Below are 7,571 nucleotides of genomic sequence, written 5' to 3'. Positions count from 1 at the left end.
CGCCGCAGTCCTCCTCCGCCTCGCCGGAGTACGCACCACCGCTCGCCGGAGCTCCCTACGGCCGGATCCAGCCGGGGTGGATGAGATCCACACACCCATCCAACCAAACACCGTCCCTGCCCTGGATCTCCTCGTCCCGCACGCCTCCGTCCCAGGTTGACTTTTCCCGGAGGTGATTTACTGCCAAGTCCCCGAATATTTTGACATTATCATGCCATGTTCATCGCATCATATCTCTGCACCCGTAGCTCCGTTTCGTGCGTGTAATATGTCAAATTGTTCGTCTCAATGAGTACTTCATTTCATTCCATTGCATCATGTTCATTGGAGGTCATCTTGATGCCTGAATCATTGTTGCAAGGGTGCTTTATAATGTTAGTTCCTGTTTCTTAACAGAACATGCTCATTTGTCATTTTTGCCATGTTTGATGTGTGCATCTTATGAGGTTGATGTCTACATGTGTTTTGATCTATATCGTGCCATCTTTACAATGGTGTATGCCATTTAATTTGGTGATCTCTGTGGTGACAAGCACAAGCATGCAAACTAGGCTTCGTAATGTTGCTGTTTTTAGTCCCTGTTCTGCTGTTATTTTGATGCCATGTAAACATGATGCTACAGAGTTATCCATGCTTATTTTGAGATACTTCAGTAAGGATGTTTTGAACATGTGGGTTTTCTATATCCATTCATGCCCCTGTTTTCAATTATGGAGTAGTCTAGCATGTCATTTTCGTGCTCTACTTTTGCTCCAAAATGTTTCCTGGCAGATTGTTTACATGTTATTCAATTTTGCCAAGGTTGTTGTAGTTGATCCTTGCATGCTATGAACTTGTTCTTGCCTTGGTTAGCTTCATAAACATGTCTTCTTGCTGATGCTATGCTTATCTTGTCATGCAATGACTTGTGGTGAGTGAATCGAGCTTGTTAAGTAGTGTACTCGCTGTTGCTGTTTTGCTAGGCTGAATCTGTTATTTCGTGATGCTATGTAAACCTGCTGCTACAAATCATTCTATGCATAATCTGGAGATGTTCACTAAATATGTTTTGTTCTACATGTTATGCTCTATCCATTCATGCCCCTGGTTGCAATTATAGCCTGCTGTAGCTTGTTGTAATCTTGCTCTCAATTTGCTAAATAATGTTGCTGTCAGCCTGTTAACATTAAGTTCAGTTGTTGCCATGATTGTTGCTAGTGATCCATTTACCCTATGGACTTGCTCTTGCCATGCCTAGCTTTTTAAATATGCCTTCCTACTGTTGGTTGCCTTGCCATGCCTTTTATTTCTCTGTGGTAAGTGGTACAAGCTCATCAACATGCCTACTTATTGTTGTTCCTGCCATGTTTGAATCTGTATTATAACTTGCTATGATTACATGGGTGCCATCATATTTTCTGATCCTTTTTGGCTTATGGTCAGTAAAGGACTTTTGATCTATGAATTTAGTAGATTCATGCCATGCCTTTGTTTGCCACGATAAGTTCCTGTAACATGTTGTTTGATAGCTCTAAACATTGCAACCTGATGTTATTTTCTGGAAAGTCTGAATTGTTATTAGTTGCAATCTTGCCATGTGTGTTTGAGCATGTTCTAGTAGTTTCTGGAGACAGCTCAGTGTTCATGTTTTGTTATGCTTTACCTGTACATCATGCCCATGCCTTTTGTTTTCTTGTTGAGGTGCTGTAGCATGTTGTTTTGGTGCTTGCAATATGCCTAGTTGCTGTTTTGGATAGATTGTTGCCATATCTTGTATAGTGTGTGTGTTGAACCGTTGCTCCGTTTTGAGTGTGCTCTATATGAAACATGCTTGATTTTGCAACTAGTTTCATATTATCATGTTGCATCCATGTTTGAGAGTGTTTGCTTGATGTTTGTATGCATTTTGCATCAATGCCATGTTTAACTTGTTTTGCTCATATCTTCTAGACCATAGCCCGAACTAAGTGAACTTTATATGTAACTTGACTAGAATCTCGTGTAGATCATCTTGGTGCATCTTAACTTGCTGTTTAACAACTTGAACATAAGGTTTGTTAAGATCTGGACCAATTTCGAAATATGCATATGAGGACTTACCGAAATTGTTATATGTTGTTCCCGGCCTCATTTAAACGTGCTTTGATGTGTTTTTCTTGTTTGCATCATCTCTTGCCATGAGTAGCTTCATGTAGCCTTTGTCATGCATCATGCTTGGTTGTGCATCATGTCTTGTATATGTGTGGTATGTTTACCTTGTTGTGTGCTTCTTCTCGATAGTTCCCGTTTCGTTGCGACCGTGAGGATTCGTTCGTCTACGCTTGGTTCGGCTTCATCCATTCGTCTTCTTCATGGACTCGTTCTTCTTCCTTGCGGGATTTCAGGCAAGATGACCGCTACCCTGGATTTCACTACTATCATTGCTATGCTAGTTGCTTCGTTTTATCGCTATGCTGTGTTACCTATCTTTTGCTCCTCAAGCCTCCCAAATTGCCATGAACCTCTAACCTTTGACACCCTTCCTAGCAAACCGTTGCTTGGCTATGTTACCGCTTTGCTCAGCCCTCTTATAGCGTTGCTAGTTGCAGGTGATGTTGAAGATTTCTCCATGGCGGATAGGATTATGTTGGGATATCACAATATCTCTTATATTATTAATGCATCTATATACTTGGTAAAGGGTGGAAGACTCGGCCTTATGCCTGGTGTTTTGTTCCACTCTTGCCGCCCTAGTTTCCGTCATACCGGTGTTATGTTCACGGATTTTGCGTTCCTTACACGGTCGGGTGATTTATGGGACCCCCTTGACAGTTCGCTTTGAATAAAACTCCTCCAGCAAGGCCCAACCGTGGTTATACCATTTGCCTCACCTAGCCCTTTTTCCCTTGGGAGTCGCGCTCTCAAGGGTCATCTTTATTTTAGCCCCCCCCCAGGCCAATGCTTGTCTAAGTGTTGGTCCAAACCGAGCGATGTCCGGCGCCCCCTGGGCAACCAGGGTCTATGCCAACCCGACGTCTGGCTCATCCGGTGTGCCCTGAGAACGAGATATGTGCAACTCCTATCGGGATTTGTCGGCACAGCGGGAGGCTTTGTTGGTCTTGTTTTACCATTGTCGAAATGTCTTGTAAACCGGGATTCCGAGTCTGATCGGGTCTTCCTGGGAGAAGGTATATCCTTCGTTGATCGCGAGAGCTTATCATGGGCTAAGTTGGGACACCCCTGCAGGGTATAATCTTTCGAAAGTCGTGCCTGCGGTTATAGGCAGATGGGAATTTGTTAATGTCCGGTTGTAGATAACTTGACACCAGATCTGAATTAAAACACATCAACCGTGTGTGTAGCCGTGATGGTCTCTTTTCGGCGGAGTCCGGGAAGTGAACACGGTTTTTGGGTTATGTTTGACGTAAGTAGGAGTTCAGGATCACTTCTTGATCATTGCTAGCTTCACGACCGTTCCGCTTGCTCTCTTCTCGCTCTTATTTGCGTATGTTAGACACCATATATGCTTAGTCACTGCTGCAACCTCACCACTTTACCCCTTCCTTTCCCTTTAAGCTTTGCTAGTCTTGATACCCATGGTAATGGGATTGCTGAGTCCTCGTGGCTCACAGATTACTACAACAACAGTTGCAGGTACAGGTTATGCGATGATCATGACGCGAGAGCGATGTTTGCGTGCGTTGAGTTCTTCTTCTGCTTCTTCTTTGATCAGGGGATAGGTTCCAGGTCGGCAGCCTGGGCTAGCAGGGTGGATGTCGTTTGAGTTTATGTTTGTGTTTCATCTGTAGTAGGATGATGCTCTTATGTATTGTGATGTTGTATTCGTGTGGCATTGTATGCCTCTTGTATGTATCCCCATCTATTATGTAATGTTGATGTAATGATATCCACCTTGCCAAAGCGTTTCAATATGCGGGTCTATCCTTGGTGGGACCTTCGAGTTCCTTTTGGATAGGGTCGCATATTGGGCGTGACAAGTTGGTATCAGAGCCTCGACCGACCTTAGGAGCCCCCTTGATTGATCGTGTAGTTTGGCCGTTGTTGAGTCTAGAAGAAAACTGTTTTCGGAGTCTAGTTATATCGGAGAGTAGGAATTCTTTTTACTCCTCAGCCCCTTCGTCGCTCTGGTTATGTCAGGACCCCGACTCAATGCCACATCGATCTAGCATGTAACACCTCATATCACTTTGCGGCCTCACGCACGGTATTCCCACGGGTGTCGCCTTACCTTTGCCCGGGACCGTTTGCGCCTTTTGGCACACGTATATGACAGTGTCGCTAGCATCCATATGATAAGGAGCCCGGGCTGACATGGCTAGTCGTAAACCCAAAGTGGCACAAACTTACAGGGACAGGCATCCATGACCCAACATCGAATGTGTCGGTCATCAGCGAGTGAATCCAGGCTGTAGCACTGGGCTAGCAGGACTCCGGTGAACCGGGCTGTAGCGGGCTAACAGGACTCCGGTATTCATCGCGTGACATTTCCCCGAAGGGACAGACACAGGAACGACGAAGGACACATGCCGGCCAGCCTAAGTGTTCCGGAGCAGTAGCAAGCTACAATGGCTCGGTGGAAACACTAGGAGACATTTCCCGGTAAGAGAGGCTACTAAGGATAAACAACTAGATAGTCAGATCCCACACATACTAAGCATTTCAATAACATACACACAATATGCTCGATATGTGCAAACACAACATGGCATCACAACATGACTCTACGACTCAAGTATTTATTCAATAGGCCTCGAGGAGCGAGATATTACAAACAGGGGTCTCATGACCCAATATTCAGAGCATACAAATCAAAGCACAAACGGAAGCTATCATGTCTGAGTACAGACATCTATAAATGAAAAAGGCTGAGAAGCCTGACTATCTATCAGATCCTGCCGAGGGCACAAGATCGTAGCTGAGGTATCAAGCTAAACGTCGAAGTCCACGCGAAACTACTAGTGAGACCGAAGTCTCTCTGCAAAACATAAAATGGGCAAACGTGAGTACAAATGTACCCAGCAAGACTTACATCAGAACTAACTACATATGCATCATTATCAACAAAGGGGTGGTGGGGTTTAACTGCAGCAAGCCAGCTTTGACTCGGTGGCTATCCTAAACTACGACTGCAAGCGACTCTTTTGAGGTGGCGCACACGAGTCCACATATTCACCATATCAATACACCACTATGGATCCGCTCCCGTCTCCCTACGAGAACGCCATCCATAGCACTCACGCTTATCTTACGTATTTTAGAGTATCCACTTTCACTTGTCTATGAACTGATATAAGCAACCCAGAAGTCCTTTTCCGCGGACACGGCTATTCGAATAGATGATGTTAACCCTGCAGGGGTGTACTTCTTCACACACGCTCTCACCACTTACCGCCGTTTACACGACATGTACTCGGCAACCTTCAAGCGGAAGCCCAACGTGGGTGTCGGCCACGGCCTACCTAAACACTCGAGTCTCTAGTCCAGGTTTATCGCCTATTCGGGTTCCATCCATGAGGAGATCCGGCCGGAGTTTCGCTCACAGCCCCAAACGATGTGAACAGGGTTCCCGAGACACCAAACGGGCGCCCGGTTTACCCGGCCACGTGCCTACCGCATCATAGCCCACCCCTACGGTCAGCGCTGCCCACGGCCTCCAGCATACTACAAACACCAGAAACTACTTGCAACTCCTGGACAGAGGACAAGGGTGATCAAGAAGCCGAGAGGGTCCATTGGTTTCGGGCCCAATGCGTGGTAGTAGCTGAATCATGGATCACAAACACAGAACTCAGTTCCTGAGGACGGCTTCAATGAGACAACCCACCATGTACTCCTACATGGCCTCTCACCGATACCTTTTACCAAATCGTGTTCACACACTTAGCTCACACATAGTAGGACATGTTCACACACCTCTGATTCGTCCCCGATGAATCAGACCTGACTCAACTCTAAGCAGTAGCAGGCATGACAAACAAACATGAATGAGTAGGCACAACAGGGCTCAAACAACTCCTACTCATGCTAGTGGGTTTCATCTATTTACTGTGGCAATGACAGGTCATGCAAAGGATAAAGGGGTTCAGCTACCGCAGCAAGTAACAGATGAATCGATGTTGTCCTAATGCAGTAAAAGGGAGCAGGAGCGAGAGAGTAGGATTGTATCGGAATGAACAAGGGGGGGTTTTGCTTGCCTGGCACTTCTGAAGATAACATTGAGTCTTCATCAGTGTCAACGATCACAACGTCGGAACATCGTCTACCGGGAGGGAACAGATACCGGCAACAAAGAAGAAATACAATCAATGCAATGCACAATATGATGCATGCTCATGACATGGCAATATGAATGTGTTTTGAGCTAATGCAACTAGCAACAGATTAAATGAAGTTGGTTTGAATACAAGATTCAAATTCAAACTCCATATGTGATTATTCAAATGCCATTTAATTGATTTGTGCTAAACAGCAGCTATAAGTTGTTCTAACATGCATGAAAATGGTACAGATGAATTCCTTGAATTTTTCTGATAATTTTTCATATATAATTTATTTAATTTGGAGTTACGGTTGAATTTCTATGATTTTTAGAAGTTTAGGGCATTTCTGAAATTCCTGAAATAATAATAAATCCAGAAATGATTTATGGCGTCAGCACCACGTCACTGTGACGTCAGCAGGGTCAACTGGGCTGGCTCAGGTCAAACCTGACGTGTGGGGGCCACACGTCAGTGACACAGGACCTAATCCCGGTCAAACCCAGCGCTGACTGGGGTTTGACCAGGTGTGGGGCCCACTGTCAGTGGCTGTGGGTTTAAATAGTTGGGTCATTAATACTAATTAAGTGTGCCACGTCGGCAGTCGCCGGAGTTTCGCCGGCGACGACCCAAAACGCGGCGGAGACGCACCGGGGTGGCTCGGGTTTCGTCTATACTGCACCGTTCGGTGCGCCCTTTGGCTCTACGGAGAGCTGGCGCGATGGCGCGTCGGATGGTCGTGGTCTCCGGGCCTGGGGTGGCTGGAGTCGACGGCGGCGAGCTCGGTTGTGGCCGCCGGAGCTCGGGTGAGACACGGGCGACCACTAGGGGGCACGAGAGGGCGAGCTGCGGCAGGCAACGGGCTCATGGAGACGTTCTGAGCACGATGGTGCACTCAGGTGGGAGCTCCAGTGGCTCTGGCCACGACGGCGACGAGGCACGGCGGCGGCGAGCTTCGGCCGTGGTGGAAGATGGAGCTAGGGGACGAAATCAAGTGCGCGGAGTGAGGGGAAGATAAGAGGAGCTCACGGGGAGTCGGACGAGACGCTAAGTGGGCTCGGGGACGTCCTGTCGGCGGCGAATTGAACGGCGGCGATTGCCGGCCGTGGCGATGAAGATGGCGGTGATGGCGTGGCTACGGGGCACCCGGCGTCGCATGCGTCGTGGTGGAGCTTCATGGGGTCGGGACGGAGCTCCTGAGCTCATCGGAAGGGCGAGGGGTGGCCGGTGGCTATGGATGCGACGGCGGCGCCCTCCGGTGGCTCTCGGTGGTGCTCCAAATCGAGAGAGGGAGAGAGCCAGAGCGAGCAGAGAGAGGGATAGCGGTCGGGGACG

Source organism: Triticum dicoccoides, chromosome 4B (genome assembly GCF_002162155.2).
Source record: "Triticum dicoccoides isolate Atlit2015 ecotype Zavitan chromosome 4B, WEW_v2.0, whole genome shotgun sequence".
Taxonomy (NCBI): Eukaryota; Viridiplantae; Streptophyta; class Magnoliopsida; order Poales; family Poaceae; genus Triticum; species Triticum dicoccoides.
The sequence above is the reverse complement of the archived record's forward strand: the minus strand, read 5'-3'. Positions refer to the sequence as shown.